This window comes from Octodon degus, unplaced genomic scaffold, assembly GCF_000260255.1.
Source record: "Octodon degus isolate 3935 unplaced genomic scaffold, OctDeg1.0 scaffold00115, whole genome shotgun sequence".
NCBI lineage: Eukaryota > Metazoa > Chordata > Mammalia > Rodentia > Octodontidae > Octodon > Octodon degus.
Window position 1 is genome coordinate 2563509 of NW_004524691.1, and position 20156 is coordinate 2583664.

Sequence of the window (20156 nt, forward strand, 5' to 3'; positions counted from 1 at the left end):
GACCAGGCATGGTGGTGCCCACCTGTAATTGTAGCTCTGGGGAGGTTGAAAACAGGAGGATCACTATGAGTCTGAGCTGTTTAGTGAGACCCTGTACCAAATACATTAAAAGAAGAAGAAGAAGAAAGGATGTTTACAATGCAACTACATAGAATGGTGCAGATCTCAAGTTAATCCACATTCTCCATGACAATAGACTAGAATGCTATCAGTCAAGACTCCACAACACTAGATGATACTGTTTCTATTTCAACCACTAATAGAAATGACAGCCTGCAAATCCAGTGCAACAATTTAGATGCACTGTACTATGCACTTGGCAACTGAATAATCATCTTTCCTCCCCATTCCCACACTTCTTAGCACCCTCTCAAGATCTTTTGATTACTCCCTACTCAATTTGTGTAATTCCAAGAGAGGCCACCAGGGCAACAACTCAAAGGGGCACAGAGTGATCACTCTGAAGGGAGTTTCATAGGCCATCTGTTCTGTTCCTTTGGCTCTGGCTGAACTGTACAGTGAAGAGTAAGCTTGTATAGCCCCTTCCCTTCCTGGAGCAACTGAGATGTGTGGGTGATAAATGAGGTGTGCTTGAGCACCAGGGTGATGTGCTTAGTTCCAGTTAAGAGCAGTCCATTTTTCATGTCAGGAGTCTCTCCAATGGACCTCAGCTAAACATGAAGCCGAGTCCTTTGAAGAATAATGAGTGATTGTCAACTCATAAGAACACATATTAGGAAGTAATCAGAGCAGGTGGCCCGTTAGGATAGAAATGGAAATGCCTCTGTGTGATTTAAAGCTGTAGCACAAACATAGTCATCTGAATGAAAAATAGTTTAATATCTATTTCCTTTGAAGTATCTTTATACTGGCTACCAGGCAATAGGTGTCAAAGGAGGGAAGATGGGAGAGATGGCAGCCAGGAAAAGGCTAACATCAAAGCTGTCCATCAGACACAGTCCATTACTGGTGAAGATTGGACCGCCTTCTCCAGAGATGGCGTATAGGGAAGGTGCCTGCGAAGCTGAGGCCTGTGCTGGGAAGGGGAAATTCAGGCTGTGGTTTTTGTCCCAGAGCCAGGACACTTGCCCCAAAGCTAGATTATATGATAAATAAGTTAAAAGTAGGGCTTTATGTGAACATAACCTCAATTTGAATTCTGACCTTGTTATTCACATTGTGACCCTATGTTGCCTGACTTCTTAGTTTCTTGCTTATGAAATGGGAGACATTGAATTGAGTTGCTCACTGTGGCTTGGACATGATTTGTCCCCCAGGATTCAAGTGTTGTAGCTCAGTCCTCAGTTTGGCAGTGCTGAGGTAGTGGCACCTTTCAGAGAGAGGGCCTCGTGGGAGGTGATTAAATCACTGGGGATGTTCCCCTTGAAAGAGAGCATGGGACTCTACTTCATTCCCAAGAGCGTAAACTCTTATGAAAGTATAACCCAGACCTCAAATCTCTCCCTGGTTCAGTGTCTTGGGCAAGGTCCCACTAGGAAGTTCCCCATTATCTGAACTCCTCACCAGAGGCTGAACTAATGGAGTCACCTGGTGTTGAGCTCTCTGCCTCCAAAACAGTGAACTGCATAAGCTTTTCTATATACCATCCAGCCTCAGGCATTTTGTTATAAGAATGGAAAAATGAATGAATGCAATGGGGAGAATGGTACTTGTCTCATAGGGTGATTGAAATACTTACTGATGGGTGATGTCTAAGGGTCTGGTGCATAACAACGTCAGCAGTGCTAAGTTTCTTGCCTGTATGGAGATAGGTCTGCTGACAAATGAGTGCCGGAGGCTTGTCTTCCCCCGGACCTAAGAAAAGGCTAACTGCCCCTGAGCTCCCTTTAGCCTCACAAAATGTTAATATTATTAAGGCATTTTAATTCCTTCAGATTCTCCTAGCATCCCATCCAGTGTTTATTCTACCTGCATTTTTCATGGTTGAAATCACAGTGATTACATGCTTTCATATTCAGATATTTTCTTTTCACTTGCCTGTTAGTCTAGGATCCTGCTGTTCTGTGCATTGTGCTTTTTTGCTGGAGGTGATTTGGGGATGGCTGTGAACTAGGACAAATCAAAGCTTTTTATCAAGTCTGAGCTCTTTCATCTTGAATTACTATTCACCATTGCTTATTATCTTGTAAAGTATTTGACCCTGGCTCTCAGCTTCCAAAATGATTTTGAACAGACAGGATTCTAATTTCCAGGAGTTTACTTCATGGATGCAAATCAGAGTAATCAAGGAAAACAAGTTTTTAAAAACTGTACATATGAAATTGCACAGATTGGGAAAGTCTAAGGGATGAACACTATAGCCTGAGGAGATAGACTCATTGTAATAAAAAGCAGTGGGCTTACATCTTGGTGAGTGAGAGGCCAAAAGATACAGCTGAGAGATAAAACAGTGGAGAAAGACATTACCAGCAACAGGCCAAGAGAATATTCTCTGAGGGATGGAGTCATGGAGTTTTTACTGCAGGAGACTATACATACTCATATAGGGAAGAACTTTGGCCGGGCATATCCTTGACCATGCTGAGTTTAAAGATTACAGTGCAGCAGAAAAGTATAAAAACAAAGTATAAGTTAAGCCATGGTGTTATGCTGAGCTGTAGGGCACTCAGGTCAACAATTTCTGACATTGCGAGTGAAACGGAAGACCCAATACTATTAAGGGCTACTGGACTCTTTTAGAATATTTTGCTGAGTTAACACATCTATAGATATTCAAATAATGGAACTTAACAAAAAAAGGGGATACAGATGAATGTCCATTTTGTATCTGTGTATTCAAAGTGGTTAGGATAGATATATAGTTACATTCTCTTAATGAATAGAGGGATTTGTTCTAATGGTGTTTGTAAATAGGATATCATGTCCGCATCTTGTACAGCAATTAACCACTAGGAAGAGAGTATGCAATGTGTTAATTATTGAGACTGTTCTACCAATTTGGTTTGAAACTGTCTCATTGCTATTTGTTTCTCAATAAAATTATGGGGAAAAAGTAGACAAAAAAAGGAGGATATAAATGAAGGACCATTTTGCAGTGAAAAAATATATATCTGTATGTACAAAATAGCATAGATATACAGCTACTTTCTCTTAGTTCAATGAGAAGAAAGCTTTGAACTAATAGTGTTGACAAGATATTATGTCTGCATCTTGTACTATGAATACAATATGCAGTGTATTATTGTAACTGTCCTACTAACCTGTTTTGAAACTCTCATTGCTACTTTTCTCAATAGAATTAATATAAAAAATTTAAAAAATAATTTAAAAAAAGATTATAGTGCAGGGCAAGGAGGTTGCCTGCGGCTGGACCTGCCTTTTTCCCCTCTGCTGTCAGGGCCGTGGTGTTTGTGGAGCGGCTGCCACGGCCGGCTGCTGCACGTTGTGAGCCCGAGCTTCCCGCCGCTGACCTGCCAGCGCTTCGCTGCGTTCCTCGCCTCATGAAGCCGCTGGTCGTCCCGGCGCAAGGGGAACGAGTGCGCCTGCATCGTGGATAAATATGGCTACACACACCTTTCTGCAGAACTTCGTGATAAAAGGAACAACCCAGAGTCACAGTATGGTGAACTCTGGAAAGTACATTCAAGAAGGGAAGATTGTGCAGCTTATTAAAGAGGGAAATGGATCAAACAAGGGCTGCCACTTCCCAGAAGAATGAATTCTTGATGGATGGGTTTCCAAGAAATCCAGACAACCTTCAAGGCTGGAACAAGACCACGGACGGGAAAGCGGATGTATCCTTTGTTCTTTTTTTGACTGTAATAATGAGATCTGTGCTGAATGATGTCTTGAGAGGGAAAAAGTAGCGGAAGAAGTGACGACAACAGATCGAGCCTGGAAAAGACGGTCCAGACTTACCTTCAGTCAATGAAGCCAATTATTGACTTATGTGAAAAAATGGGAAAAATCAAGAAAATAGTCGCGTCCAGATCTGTTGATGAAGTGCTTGATGAAGTTGTGAAGATTTTTGATAAAGAAGGCTAACTCTGAACCTGAAGCATCTTTGAAATTATGCTTGAATAATGCTTTGATAGCTGCTATCCAATCCTTTTTTAAGGCAGTTTTAATCTTTCAAAATTACATCTTAATTAATGGCTAGAAAATATATTGTAAGATGTTAAATTTTTTATTTTATTGTTTTGGTCACATGAGTAGATAGTGAACTCAGGTTTAACTTGGCCTTAGTTATTACGGTGCTCACCAAACAAAGGTATAAGCTAGCTCTCAGTTTTTATTAAAAAGATTATCCCTTTTATAGTTTGTGTTTTCTGAGAGCAAAATTTTTAGTATGCATATTATATCCCTTTAATAATTAACAGCCTGACAGCTGGGAGTGGTGACCACATGTGTAACTCCAGTATTCAGGAGGCTAAAGCAGGAGGATTGGTTTCGAGTTCAAGGCCAACCTGGGCTACATAGTTTAAGGCCAGCCAAAACTACATAGTAAGACCCTGTCTCAACAAAACAAAACAAAAAATGGGGTTACAACATGTTAGGATTAGAGATTCCTAATTCCTGTACTTGCAGGTTACAAATTCTAACCTGCTGAGTGAATTTGTGGACCAAATTTTAAAGAAACTTTTTGTGTAGTCAGTTCTTACATATGCTGTTTGATAAACAAACTCAAAAAATAGATTGCTAGCAATGTTTTAATATTTTGGTCCACAAATAATTGAACATTTCCTATAGAAAGATAAAACTTAGGTTACTACACCTTTTGCAGAGCTGTATGATAGGCCAAGTCTTTGCTTCCAAGGTTTGGGTTGGGTTCACAAGGGATTCAGCACCTGACAGAATTGTCAGCCTTATTATGACATAATTGGAGGATGCATGGCAAAGATCACATGTAACGACTGTATTCCTTTTGCCTTGTTATATGGTGTTGCTTATAGTCAAACTGATCAAAACAATTGGTAGAAGTAAACACTTGCAATGCATGTGCTAGGTTTAGGCTGAAATGATTCAGTTCTCACATTAGTAGCAATTCAGGTTTTTATTTGTTTCTTTTTTAATTAATTTTATTGAGAAACAAATAGTGGTAAAACAGTTTCAAAACAGATTAGTAGGACAGTTACAATAATTAATACATTGCATATTGTTGTCTTCATAGTAGTTATTCATAGTACAAGATGCAGACATGATACCCTGTCCAAACACTATTAGAACAAATCTTTCTTCTCACTGCATTAAGAGAAAGTAGCTGTATATCTATCCTAAGTATTTTGTATATACAGACACAAAATGGTCCATTTATATCCTCCTTTTTTGTTTAGTTTTGTCAGAGATGAGTATTCCATTGCCATTTAAATATTGTGAGTGCATGAATTCAGTGAAATAATCCAATATAGTCCAGTAGTCCATAATAGTAGTGTGTTATCCGTAGGACTGGCAATGTCAGAAGTTGTTGATTTGAGCCCTTTACAGATCAGCATATTAATATTTATATCCTCCTTTTTTGTTTAGTTTTGTCAGAGATGAGTATTCCATTGCCATTTAAATATTGTGAGTGCATGAATTCAGTGAAATAATCCAATATAGTCCAGTAGTCCATAATAGTAGTGTGTTATCCGTAGGACTGGCAATGTCAGAAGTTGTTGATTTGAGCCCTTTACAGATCAGCATATTAATATGGCTTTACTTTTTGTACGTCAATTTGATACTTTCCTGCCGGATGGTTAAGACCAAGGTAAAGCAGGACCTATGCAACAAGAGTTGTAGCTTTTGGTCTGAGAAGGTCAGTGAAATCCCCTCAGGATTTATCCTGAGATCCTGTACCTCAGATTATAGAACTTTTGTCAGTGTCAGCCATGTGGATGAGTCACAGCCATTGCTTGGCCAATGTGCTCTCTGTGAAAGCCTGAGAGAATGTTTTCTCTCCATGTGACTCTCCATGTGAAAATATGTAATTGTTTAGTCCTATTTTTTAAAATATTTTTATTATTTTTTCTTCACATTCAGTAGAGATTTAAAGTTTAGCATATCAATACTTGATGGAAAATACCTGTTCCAAGTTATATATAAGTTATTCAGACAGATAGTGACATTAAGCTCAACTGCCTATGTTATAAGGTAATAATACCATTAATCTTCTCTTCTGGAGAGTTAACAACTTAAGTTTACAGACCAAAAATTAGAGAAAAAGAAGGGCTGCAAGGATAGTCAACATTTTGGCCCTAGCCATTCAAGGTCAGTGAGGACTCAGGACATAAGAGAACCTGTACTGTAACATCCTATAACTCAGCGGTGTCCCAAAATTTCTGATCATGAGATTTTTGTTTGTTTCTAGCTTAAATATATGGTTAGAGTAAAGTTGTAGAAGGCAATCTAGTGGTTAGATTTCCAATTTATATTTTATTTTCTGGAATACTTTTTTCATAGTTACTTGTTTAAAAAGATTTAAAAATCATTGCACTTTGGTCAGAAAAATAATAAATATATCTTATAATGTTAAAAAAAAGAGATTATAATGCAAGAAGGAAAGATGGTGGACATGTATCTAGGCATACTCTACTCAAGGTAATTCAGCCATGTTCAAAAGGTTAACATGGAGAAGACAAACAGTTGTGAGTATGCTCAGTTCAAGGCCATGAAGATTGACAAATACATTTCTGAGCATGCTCAGTTTAGTCTTATAATGAGCCAAGTTTACTCTCTAGTTGCCTACAAGAGTGGGTTTGGGTGGCGTCATAGCCTTGGTTGGTTCTCTGAAGTTTCTCAAGCCTTCACTGGAACAGAGACTTGAGGAGAACCCTGAGAGCATGCTAATGTGGGAGCTGGTGCCCAAAAGTGCTTGTCTTGCTTATCAGCTAATGTCACTATCCAGAAGTTCTGGAACAGAGAGAAAAAATGGGTGGGGTGTTTTTAAGGCTTTTTCATTAATAATTACACGTCTCCTTAAACATACAAAGTGAATAAAAAATAAAATAAAATAAAAAGTGAATAAAATAAAGTAGGTTTTGGCCTCAAAAGTAGTTAAAATCATGATAACGGATGCACAATTATCACAATATACGCCATTTGAGAGAGAACTCCAAGGCAAGAAGCAGCGTGTAAGCAATATGGCATTTCATGAATATTGAAGATTGAAAATGGCAGACATTTATAGTTTACTGTTTTCTTTTTGAGACTTTCCTTTTCTTCTTTCCCATAGCATTAAAAATAAATGGCATTCAGAATCAACTTTGTGTAACTGTGACAGTTAATCATGCTGTATGACTTCATTGGCTTAAGAAACACCAAGGAAAGCGCACTTCTGGGTGTGTCTACATGTGTAGGTAGGACCCTGAGGGCTCTATGTCACCCCAGCTACTTGCTCTGTGGTGTCACTGCCCTTTTCTGTCTCCTGGCTGGCATGAGCTAAGTAAGCAGCTTCGCGGTACCACACCCTCTGTAATGGTGTTTCTGCCTCAGTGGCTCTAAATGACAGGCTGAATCCTCTGAAACCAGGAGCCGAATTAAACCTTTCCTTCTTTAAACTGTGGGTTTGGGTATGTAGGAAAACTGACAAATACAGTAATTTAAAAAGTATGATGCTAAAAGCAAGGCAGCAAGAAAAATGTGAAATTGTGTGCTTATGTGCTGGCTTACCTGCCTCTTAGCCTGCAATAAGAGAGACCACTCCTCAGTAATAGGGACACTAGTCTCCTTGTCTGCTGTGCTTCTCCTGCCTAGAAAAGGGATGAGATGTGATAGATGCTCAATAATCATTTAAAGAATTTAAGTAAAATAAAGACAGAATTTCAGTCTCCAAGGTTGCAGAGCTTGACAAAGTTGTAAGTGACAGACCCCTCTGGATGGCAGACCTGCCCTCCGGCTCCCACCTCTCAACAGCCATAATGTCCTTGGAGGTCATCTGAGGAAGAACTCTAAATTGGGAATTGAGAACTCCCAGCATCTCACCTCTTTCATTGACTAGAGTCCCACCTACAGCACAGTCTGCTATATTGTCACCTGAGTCCATGTTCACAGGCATTTTTTGGAATCCTTACTCGTGAGGACAGAGACCCAGTATCTTGGCATCTTATTTTTGTTTTAATAACATTCAAACAGGGAACTTGCTCACTGTGAGAGCCCACATGATATATAGGTCATATATATCTTATTTTAAAGTGTTGTTGCATTTAAAATTTAAACCAGTTCCCAAGAAGAATATTCTTTAGCTGCTAAAGATAGGCTTAATGTTATTAAAAAATAACAAAAAAAGGACTCCTGCTTTGGAATCTTAGGAGAGAAACAGAAAGTCATGTTCATAGTTAATTCAATACCTGGACTTGATTCACAAATTTAAATGGAAACTTTCAGATATTCTTATAGTTCACCCAAATTAGTAATTAGTACCTTAGCCACTGCCTTCCCTTGAAAATGCATCTCAGAGATGTCCAACTACCTAATGCAAGCCCTTTACTTAATAGAACAAGCTATCTAGAGAATAAGAAACAACAGTCTCCCTGTGTGTCTCCCTTCCCCCAAATCGATAATTCAAAATTATAACTGTTGTTGCTTTAGCAGTTGGCATTTTGAGGATACCTTTCATTTTCCTTGACAAATTGCCAACTGCAGATTGATGCAGCAGTGGCATTTTGAAGACCCAAGAATGGTCCAGTGTTTAACCCCTCATCTGCACTTGTCCCTGTCTTGCACACCAGGAGCAAATACATCAGAAATAAAAGGAACCTTGCCATAGATTCACTTACAAAACTAACAGATCTTTTTTCTCATCTGTTCCTGAAAGAGAACAATATTTTCACAAATAATGAACAAGTCAAAATCGTAGGTGGCTAAATTTCCCTCCAGGGCCCCTTTCCCTATTCCAAACCCAAAACTCATCAAAGCTGCTCTCGAGGTTTTGTCTGTACACATATTTCTGTGCAGTAAAACCTAAGTTCTGATTGAACAGCTCTAGGACTTGCAGGTGTCACAGAAAATATAGGGCAGAAATGGATAAGGTGCCAAATTTAGCAAATAAAAATACAGGAAGCCCAGTTGGATTTAGATTTCAGATAGACTCATCTTCCAGTACAAGTATCTTTCATGCAGTACAGTGGGCCTAATTATAATAAAAATGCATTAGTTGCTTGAATCTGAAATTCAAATTTAATTGGGCATCCCATACTGTACCTGGCAAAGCTCGGGTGGGAAGGCATCCTAGGGAGAGAGCACTGCCCTTCTCTCCGGGGCTGTTTCACCTGGAAACCCCAGAGTGGCCAGAATGTCTTCAGATGAGCCCCACTTCTACCTTTTGTTGTTTGTGGTTATTGTTGATGTTGTTGTTTGGACAAAGATTTGCCTTTTGCTTTTTATACTTTTATTTTCAAATAAAGTTTGATTTATAATAGAAGCATGGTGACTGGCAAATGAGGCACTTTGGCGCCAGCAGGTCTGGAATACCACTCCAGCTCTCCTAGTTACTCAGTGTGATCTCAGAGACTAGTTAATCAGCACACATTCAGTACCAGGATGGTACATACCTGCTCTGTGTGTTCCCCAGGTTGAAACGAGAACTTACAAGGAGAGAAAACCTCTGTCATGGTAGTGAGAAGACAGCTATCTGGTGTTCATCTATTTCCCACCAGGATTTCTTCCCCAGAAAACGGAATGCTGGGTTGTCATGGCTCCAAGGCTCTTGTAAAGCATTGATAGGTTGTCTTGCTGTAGCTCTTTCTTTGTTTCCTTCTTCAATATTTTAATCTATGGCAAAGTGCCCGATTCTTCAATGTACAACTTGATACATTTTATTATTTGTTCACTCATGTACCACAGGGAGGTCAAAACCTAGAACATTTGCATAAGCCCAGAGCCTTCCTTGAGCTCCTCCTCAGTCAATACCATCTGTCTGCAGGGAACAAAGACTCTGCCTTCTGTTAGCATATGTCAGACTGTTCTTGAAATTAATAAATATAGAATCACAGAAAAGGTGTCCTTTCAGGTTTAGTGTCTTTCACATAGTATGTTTTTGAGACTCATCCTGTTACATCACATATCAGTAGTTTCTCTTTTTCATCCCAGCATGTTATTTCATTGTATAAATATAGCACTGCTCACTCATTCACGTTATTGTTGGTGGCATTAGGGTTGTTTCCAGTTTGGAACTATTATAAGTAAGGTTACTGTGAGGTTGTTTGCGTACCTTTTTGGGAGCACATGTATTCATTTCTGTTACATGTATAAGAGAAGCATATCTATTCACTTCTATTATGGGTAGTTATCTAGATTTTAGAGTATTTCATGTTTTTATTCTCTCCAATCCTATGTGAATCAAAAGTACAAAGTGTGGGTGGTAAACATGCAAACGTGGATTTTAAAAGAGAGGGAAGAAGAAAGAAAGCAAAAAGAAGTGCTAGCGTATTTCTTTTAGCAAGCCTCACCATGTATAAATGTATGTTTTAAACCCAACTTTGAGTGTGGGAGAGGTCCCTGAATTTATGCAAACTGCTTCTTTACCACCTTTAGAAAACAGAATCCATAGGAAATTTTAGACTTATGTACGTAATCGCCTATGAGCAATGTACTTAAGTTTAAACAAATGTCATTTAATAGAGAAGAAAATTTATAGGGTTTTTATATACAATTTATATTCAAATCTTCACGTTCATCTCATATCAATATTTTTCTGAATTTCCAAATTGCTGCAATCATAACATCATAGCACATTATTCTTACAAATATAAAAATACAATCAAATCCGTTTAGAAGAATGGAAGACGTTTTAAATGTCATTAGTTTTATTTCCATTCTGGCAAGCTTATTCTTATAAAATATAAGAATAATTTTATAATTTCATTTATAATTTTATAAGTATATAAAATTATAAATGAAATTTTATAAAATAGGGATAATAGAAGGCTTTCCCTTCCACCCCACGGACAGGCTCGCACTGTGGTGTCCCTTGACGGGCCCGCGGCGCCCCCTCCTGCGTTCTCATGGGCGCTGCCCCTCAGCTGGGTCGCTGCCTGCACCAGAGCTTCTCCGCTGTCAGCACCAACGCGCCCAAGTCGGGGCACCGCAGTCGGAGCTGCAGGCAGACGCAGGTTTAGGGGCCGCGTGATGAAGCATCCGCAGAACCCACCAGCACGGGAGAGCCTCGAAATGAAGCTGTGCCTGCAAAGTACAGTCACTTGTAAATCACAGACGGCAATGTAAGAGAGTTCAAATTAGGACTCTTTTGCTTTAAGGTGGTATAAAACAAACATGCATTCAGTAGAAGCTGTACCTCACATTTTGAATTGTAAGCTTTTTCCTGGCTAATGCTCCACTGTAAGATGCTTTCTCAGGATGCAGCAGCAGCGGGCCGTAGCTCCTGCTCAGCCGCCTGGTCACGAGGGTGAACAGCGGACACCCCAGTGACTGTGTTGCCCAGCTGCAGTGTTCAGTAGGTTGGTGTATTAAATGCATTGTTGACTTACTGTATTTTCAAATTCCGATGGCGTTATCAGCATGTAACGCCACTGTAAAGTCAACAAACATCTGTTTTGTGAAATGTATTATGTGGCCTGCAAATATCTTTTAGCAACAAAAAAATCAGTGATGCCAAAAACCCAGTAGTAGGATTAGAAGATTAAGCCCTCTGAGGACTTGTTTATAACGCCCTGAGGCACTAAGAGGGAGGGAGGGAGGGAGGAGGGTTCTGGATGGTGTTCACTCATTCAAAACACTTGAGGTCGAAACAGGTCACTGGAAAGACAGGGAAATTATACCTCTCTGAATTATAGATAACAGCATGGCCTTGGGAGGTGGAAGGCTTGGGTTCAAATCTCAGACTTGCCACTTACCAATTATGTGACTTTGTGACATTAACTTCTTGAGCATCTGTTTCCTTGTTCTAAAAAGATGTGGTCAGCAGTGGACACAGGATTGTCTTTTTTTTTTTTTTAATGTTTAAAGCAGTTTAATTTTATGTTGTGTGAACTACCTCTTAACAAAGCTGTTACAGATTTTTTTTTTTTTTTTTTTTTGGTGTCAACGATCCAACTCAGGACCTTGCACTTGCCAGGGAGGTGCTTATGAAAATTGTAATTTAAAGTCATACCACGTGTTCCCTCAGGGAGCTCAGGCTAAGGTATGAAACACCTGGTGTGTCACAAGAAGGAGGGGGTCAAGAAAAGCCTAATGATCTTGACCATTTGTGACTCGGTTCACCCTTCATTGCAGATGAACACCCCTCACACAGGATTGTCTTGAGGGTGCAGTCAAATTGTGGAAGTTCAGTAAGGTTGCGTTAGTAGGAATCAACCCTCTCCCAGTACATCTACATCTGTTTTTCTATTAAAATACTCTGAACAAGTTAACACGTCATTTCTTCCTCTTGAGATGATCGTACCTGCTGATACCAGTGTTTCATTCCTGGGACAACTTTATTTAGAGAAAAACAGGAATGCTTCAGACTAGTATCTTCAACAGGCTTTGAAGAATTATAGGAATGCAATCTGAGAGGAGGGAGATTAAAGTACCTGTTCTCCATGTTGTCAAAAAATAAAGAAATTAGAACTCGAATTTACTACAACGCTAATCCATTTTAGTAAAAGCCAATTAAATCTTCCCCTTCATTTTCACAGTATTTCACATACGATAAATACTCAGCACAGCCAATTGGTGTTGAAATGAATTGTAATGGTCAGCCTAGTTCTGCATGTAATTTAAGCAGAACCCAAGCCAGTATTCCTCTCAAAAATAACTTCAACATCCAGAAGGTGATCAGATGAGCACGGTAAATCTGTGTATCTTTGCTCCTTAGGGAATACAGACAATGACTGCAAACCAAATTTGTTGCAAGGCAGTGTTTCTAAAATCTTGTGATTGTTTCAATTTTTGCTTGAATGATAAGCAAATTTCACTAGCTATCTAACCAGACCAGACCTGGGGTTAATGAGAATTACCTGAAGAACCCAGACTAGAGGACCTCACTGGTCTCAGGCAAACAAGAACACAGTTATTTACTCTATGGTATAATAAACAGTGGGAGAGGGGCCTGGCCCTAGCTCAGTTCTTTAAGTGGCTGCTTCCACAATGCTGGCAGCCTCAGGTTGCTGTAGTTCGATCCCCACAACACTCCAGCCAGCCAAAAGTGCCCTGAAGGCATTCAAGGAGGAAAAAATAAATCCTTATTCCATATAATAAACAGTGGGAGATGGGATACAACATGCTCGGCAGTACAGAAAGAGCATTTTAGAGGGGGAAAAAAAGGGAATTTTTCACGGAAAAAAATAAAATTCTAAGGGACCACCATAATGAATAATAGAATAGCAGTGTGGCCTTGGGTAAATTACTTAATCTCTTCCCTCACCCAGTTTAGCTATACACAGATAATATTATCTAATTTTTTAAGGGTTGAGTTAAAATAGCAGTTCTCCAATTTGAGAGTATGCCGGAATCATCCAGAGGACGTGGTGAGCCGGATTCCTAGGATCAATCTCCCTACATCAATAGATCTGGTGTAGGCCTCTACCACTGGCCTTTCTAGCAAGCGCTCAGATATCACTAATGTCGGAAGATTGGGTGCTGAGAACCACTGCATTAGTAAAAGTGAGAGGTTTAGCACATGGCACACAATAAGTGTGAGCTATTATTTATGAACTTTTGAGCTGGGTTTAAATGGATGAATAGGAGTTCTCCACATGGAGGAAGACCCTCCAGAAAAGGTCAATAGCCAAAAGAAACAGAGTGATTTTGGGGGAATAAAATAGATTTGGTGTAGCCAGAAAGTAGAATGCTTTAGGGTTAACCTGGGAGAGAACAGTGCAGGATAGTCTGATGATTTGATGAGCCCCTGCTGTTAAAAGTTCTCCCCCTCTTGGTATTTCCCTTGTGAGACTTGGGCTCCTAGGGCCATGCTGGGCACACAATGAACATTCAGTAGATGTTGCAGAGTACACATAAACAGAGAAGGTATATTTTGTGTAGATTTTAGAAGGGCAGCAGTTGACTAGTTAGCAACCTCCTGGCTTGGAAAATGCAGGCAGTCCTCAATTTCTCAGGCCAGACACAAGATTTCACGGCAGCTGAGCAGCTGAAACTGTCTCCTTGCGTTATTTCATGCCAGCAGAACAGGACAAATCCACAAAGCAATTTTGTCCACTGAAAAACAATTACAGTCTGGTGGGGGGAGAATACCAGGAAAGCCTCGGAATTTTCCATTGAGCCAGAGTATATGAAATCTGGACAGATTTAATCACCCTTGTTGTGGCCAACCCTTAAACGGAGAGCTTAATCTCATCTTTATTTCCATAAAGAACAAATTGGAGAGGCTTCCGGAAGTGAGAGTCAAGGCCTCAGAGTTGGAAAGATCTCACCACTGAAAGAAATCAAGAAATTCAAAATGCAGGCTACAAAAGCTGAAGGGCAACTTAGATGTTTATAGCCTATAAATTTGTGCTTGGAAGTTAAATGTAAAATATAAAGTAATTGTGTTGTCACAGAATAACAAAGGAATTTTTATAAAAAAAAAAAAACAAAAAACCACTTAGCTTGTGTAGTGGGCTGTGTTGTCAGGCTGGGCGATGACTTTTATTTCCATCTTCCAATGTGTCTCTGAGCCTGTGAGTGTGCCCTCCACGAGAGGAATGCCGACAGCATACGTGTAAGGTATGCTGTCATACCTTAGGGCCATCAGCCTGGGACCAAAATCTTTCTCTGTTTTTGCGTTTGCAAGCAGAAACAAACACAATTTAACTTACCTCAGGTATTGGTCAGAGCAGGGAGTCCTAATGCAAGGAGAGCAGCAGGGAATCGGATGCACACAAGTCGACCAAGGGACCAACCAGCTCCCTGACTGTGCTTTGTGAACCCAGAGTGGCTCATGGGAAATCCAGAAGAAGGCAAAGCGAAGAGGGCCAAACGGCCAAGGATAGATTCTTGGTTCTTCCTTCCATGAACAGGTACCTAATTGTACCTCAGTTTCTTCATCTATAAAACGAGATTGATAATAGTGCCTACCTTTCAGTGTTGTGAACTTTGAGTGGATTAGATCTTAAATGTCACCACCCAGAAGGTAATGTCAAGAAACCTACCAGCTGAGTGGTCCCAGGAAGTTCACTTAACCTCTCTGGGTCTCAATTTCCTCCTAACACAAGATGACAAAATGAGTGGGTCTCTGAGAAGTTTCCTGTTCTTAACCTCCAGGTTCTCTGTCTCTGCTGTCAGTGTTCTTTTGTGAGGAACAAGACTACCTTTTGTCTTCTCTCCTCAATAATCTTGTCATGAATTCCTGAGAGGCTTCAGGAAGTGAGGTATACTTATGGTATACTTCAGCACTGAACTATACCCTAAGAACATGTCATTTGTTCAGAAACCTTGAATGATTGGTGACAGCATATAGTGAGTGTCTATTTATCAAACATCATTTTTTAGATAGTACAATACTGAGGTTTAATTCCTGACACTAGATAGCTCCAGTCCAAAAGCCTTATGGAAACTGCAGTAGAAATATTGGCCTTTATGGTTGAGGGTAGAGACTCCATCTGCCTTTGGCCTTCCTATTAGAGAGAGGCACAGGTACAGAGGCGGGGGGCACCAGCATCAGCTTCACTAGGTCGGAGGTGCTTTCATACATCCTGGTTCTCTGGAGTTGGCTGTGAGTGGTCTTGGCTGAGCTACTCAATTGGAGGGAAATCAAGATGCTGTTCACAGAAAAGCAGACAATATTTCTGTGTCATAAAACAAGAAATAAATAAAGAATTGTCCACTATCACTAGTGATAAGTGCATAGGAATCTTTGTGAAGAGAGACTACAGGAAATGCAGGCTGGCTGCCTGCATTTGGTGTGAGGTGGGAAGCCTGACTTGGCAGGAAGAGTCGGCTCTGCAGCAGCTTCCCCGGAGCCCAGCCCTTCTACTCAGAAGCAAGGAGCCAGGAAGGCAGCAGGTAAGTTTCACCAAAGGAAAGCCACGCCTACCAAGAGATGAAGAGAGGCGTGACAGGAGAGACAGTAGCAAGGAAAACCTAAGCTGTGCTGGTCTGAGAAAACAGCTTTTTAAGCTCATTAGTTATGGGAAAAAGGACCAGTGAAGATCCCAGAAGAGCAAGCTGAGCATGTAGAAAGTGCTGAGAAAAGCTGGTTTATTCTCAGTGCATTTCCCTATTTTTATAATTTACCTCAACTTTTCTTCAGATAGGAATGGTTGGTCCCAGTAGAGCTGCATAGAGAAGGGCTGTCAGTGTGAACATGCAGGGGAAGGTCTTCAGGGCTGTGCTTGGGAAGGTGCTGGCAAGCATGGGGATTAGCACGCCTGCCTTGGGGAATGAGCATGATTACTGAGCATGTGATGTAAGTAAGCCTTTATCTTCAAAACACATTTCAAAAATGAAAAAGCAAATCAAGCTGATTATGAGGAAAAGACAATTGCTGTAACCAAGTTGTGAGAACAGATCTGGGATAGGAGTGCAGACCACACACTCAGCTCTTCAGAATGCTCCACAGGTTAGAAGAGAAGATGGCTCATGCATGAATCCATAAAGAGGGCACCTCAAGGTCCGAGAATAAAAGGTGAAGTGGGGGGGGTGAGGTGGGTGTAGGAGCACTGTTCTAAGGAGCTTCTCTGACTCTTAAAGTCTACTGAGAACACAAGGCAGACAACATCAGGACATATTTTGAAGGGAGATTTTGACCTTGCTCACTCAAGAATTTTGCCTGTTGGATTTGGCCACTGAACTCTCTTCGTATGGTTTGGGTCCTCCTTAGGCTGGGCTTTCTGCCTTTTGCCAGCCCTTCTGTGTGTCTGAGCCCTACTTCATCTTAAATCCTTCTCTGGGCTCATTCATTCAACATATGATGGATCCTTCTTCTCTGTTTTCTTTCTTGTGTGCATTCACCCCACTATCCCAGTAGTCATTGTATCTTAGAGAGAAATGTGCTAGACTGGTTCACATTGGAGTCCTTAAAACCAGCACAGTGCCCGGGAGGTTGTTGATACTGAGTGTGTTTATTGGTTGGATTTTCTCTTGCTTTAAGGTGACTTCAAGCCCAGGAACCAGGAGAGTCAAGTGCCATACTAGCTTAAACAGAATATAGAAACAAAGGGACAAGGACAGAGCGAAGAAGGCCTGGGAGAGAAAAAGAAGTTATCTCTGAAAGCTTCATGGAAGGTGTGAGAGTCATCCTGGAGTCAAAGGCTGCCTCTGACCATTTTGGTGAAAATCCCCAGAGCTATGGAAGCTCCTACCTATAGGGATCATGATTCATATACGATTTAGGGCCAGGCAGTCCCTGGGAATAGTTCAAAGGGATTTGCTGAATCATTGGCTGAACTGCCCTGGGAAGACTTTGTGTATGCATTCCATGGTGGTGCTATCAGGCCAGGTTACAAGGCTGCTGGGAAGACTCCAATCTCTGTCTTCTTTTGTGTGTAGATCATTGCACAAATATTTAGTAGCCTCCTCTTAAGTCTTAAGATCTACCACAAGCACCAGGCAGGTAACAATGATCACATCCAACAAAACAGCCTGTATTTGCACAGCTTAGGCTCTAGAAATAAGATAAGGAAAATGAAAACTGTGTTAGGTAGTGGTATGTATTTGACATCACATAGGTACAGGAATTAGGCAAGATGCTAAGGGTGCAGCATACACAAAAAAGGTATGATCCTTGCTGTGGAGGTGCAGAATCCTCTGAAGGAAACATCGACCTCCAGTAGACTCACTATCATAGAAGACATCAGGTCCCTTTACACTAGAAGAGACCTGAGAGTGTGGAAGATACTGAGCATTTAATGTTAAGAGTGGGGCTGGAGAATTTTGCTGCCAAGTAATGACACCTGAGCTGCTTGGCTATGGGATGGAATTTCAGCAAAAGGAGGAAGAGCATGTTCAGCTGAGAAAACATGAGAACAGTTGTTGTGCAATTGTAAAGAGTGACTCAGTGCCAAGACTGTGCGGAGTTAGCAATACCATGAGGATGGTACATGGCCATGGGGAAGGGAGTGAAGCTTCCTGTGTGGGGAGGATGGCACTCAAGTAGGGAAGGCCATGTTGCTCACATGCAGGTGCTGTTACCATGTCACCCAAGGGCCATAACGCCAGTCTTGTTTGCTTAATAGGTTCTACAAGAAATTTATAGACTTCCTCAATGAACTAAATCAGTGGATGTTCTGAAAGCTAGTAGGTATAACTGGGTTGATCACAAGCCCAAATTAGGAAAGAATCAATTCAGGAACGTGAAAGTTTCCAATGACAGGAAATGCAGGAAGTGGACATCACCCTCTGCTGTCACACAGTTCCTTCCAGCTCATCCAGTACCTTCTTGTCTGTAGTAAAGATGAGGCCTGGGTAAGATTGGTAAGACCCATTCACCAACTTGGCATCTGATGAGGCCCCCAGACTCAGATCATTGCCCCCCAGGCTTAGCACAAATGTGTGACGTTTCAGTACAAATTTATGACTTTAACTGGGGAAAAAAGCAAAAGTTGTGTCTTGAGGACACAGTGAGGCCACATGTCAGGTGTTTACATCAGGTGTCCTTAACATTCTGCTATTTGGAAACTTTTTGTGAGTATCAGGCTAAGCTTTGTATTACCATTTGGGCCACCTGGATCCACTTTTAGAGTGAGTAACAACCCTGGCTTGCCCAGAACAATTCTGGGTCAGAATGAAAGCCTCACGCTCTAGAAATCCCTCAACCCTGGGCAAACTAGAACAGTTGGTTACCCGACCATGGGCCACTTTGTTTCTTTCCAGTAACATCATAGTGAATATACACTCTCTCCACCCCACCCCGGTAGTTGGCAGTTAGATTTCAAGCTCTTTCTGTGTGTTCTGGCTCAAGTCAGGGGGAAAAAAATAATAAGCCCTCAACAGCTTCTGTTCTCCAGAAAGAGTTTTACAGATTTCAATATGCTAGCCAAGAAGAAAAAACTATTCTCAGCTTGATTCCTGTGCCAGCTGATAGGCAGTGGCAGACATGGGTGGTTTCCAGGAGCGTTATTCTGCTCCTGAGCTGGATTTGAGCTTTGTGGCCCCGCCGCTTGATGGCACCATCTCCAGACGCTGGCAGGGGTGCCACAGTCTGTCACTCTCGGGGGCCACTTTGAATTTTCCTGTTCTGACAACTAGACAAGATGCTGTTTGAAGGATGTTTAATACTTGAGTGGTTTGTTTTCAGGATAGATGTGTCTCAGAGCAGATTTGCTTCAGGAAATACTGTGCTGGAGTCTGGTCTGTATCCTATTTGAAGAGCCTGCCTGAAGGGTTACGTAGTTAGACTGGTTTTTTTGTCCTGCAGTTTAAATTAGTGCACTGACCTTTTGCTCAAAACGGGTAACACAGAATTGAATGGGAGCTTGTAAGAAAACGGATGAAACCCTGAGTCGTTAAAGCTGATACGGCATTTGCTTCACTTTGGGCTCACACAAGGTATCATGAAGTGACTGCGAAGATTATGGCAAACTTTAGGAAGGTCCTTCTGAAGGGAACTATCTGCCTGCAAGTGCTGCCACAGTGCTACGTATAGAGAAAAAGGGATTTGAGGAAAGTCCACCCCCGCCCCACCGTCTTATCACCCACTCTCCTTCAATTCTCAGCAAGTTCTGAGTCCCAGGCTCAGATTATTTGAGAAATAGTTTGCTCTCCGAGAAACTTACAGAGGTAAAGCAGAATACAAAAGGAAAAGAACCTATTTCCAGGAAAGCAGAATTAGGAGGAAATGAGAAAACGATTTAGCAAAGGAAATGTGTGGGAAGGAAGGTAGGAAGGGGTGCGCTTGCCGAGGCAGTGTGATCACGTGGCAGGTGACGTAGATGTGTGCCAGGGAAGATCGTTTGAGAGATGCTGGATAGGTTTCTCCTCTCATCTATTTACTCTGGCAGAGGAAACTCAGTGTTAGAAATTCTTTTCTCTCTCTTCTTAGGTCAAGTTTGGTCCTCCTTAGAAAACTTCCATTGTATGAAAACTGCCTTGAAATGGGATAGTGCACATGTGAACGAGCTTGCCAGGCAGGTTTTACTCTACTAGCAGTAAAGCAGCGGCACTCGCAGGGGTAGGGACATCAGAAGGCTGAGAGGCATAGGAAGAAGTGTGACGTTAAACAGGTATTGCCCACCTTCAACACCTTCCCAACACGGGAAGGAAAAGAAGACAAGAAGCTTGAAACTGCTTACCTTGGACTATTCTCCTAACCAGACTCCTCAGAATTAAATCTCAGTCAGCTGTGC

General features: G+C 41.2%; 1 protein-coding gene and 1 pseudogene across 3 annotated transcripts in view; both read left to right on the forward strand.

Moving 5' to 3' along the window:
- The window catches only part of Kcnab1 (potassium voltage-gated channel subfamily A member regulatory beta subunit 1), a 539706-nt gene that overhangs the window by 331714 nt on the left and 187836 nt on the right, over positions 1–20156 (forward strand). The window lies entirely within an intron of this gene.
- LOC105743297 lies at positions 913–4113 on the forward strand (annotated as a pseudogene).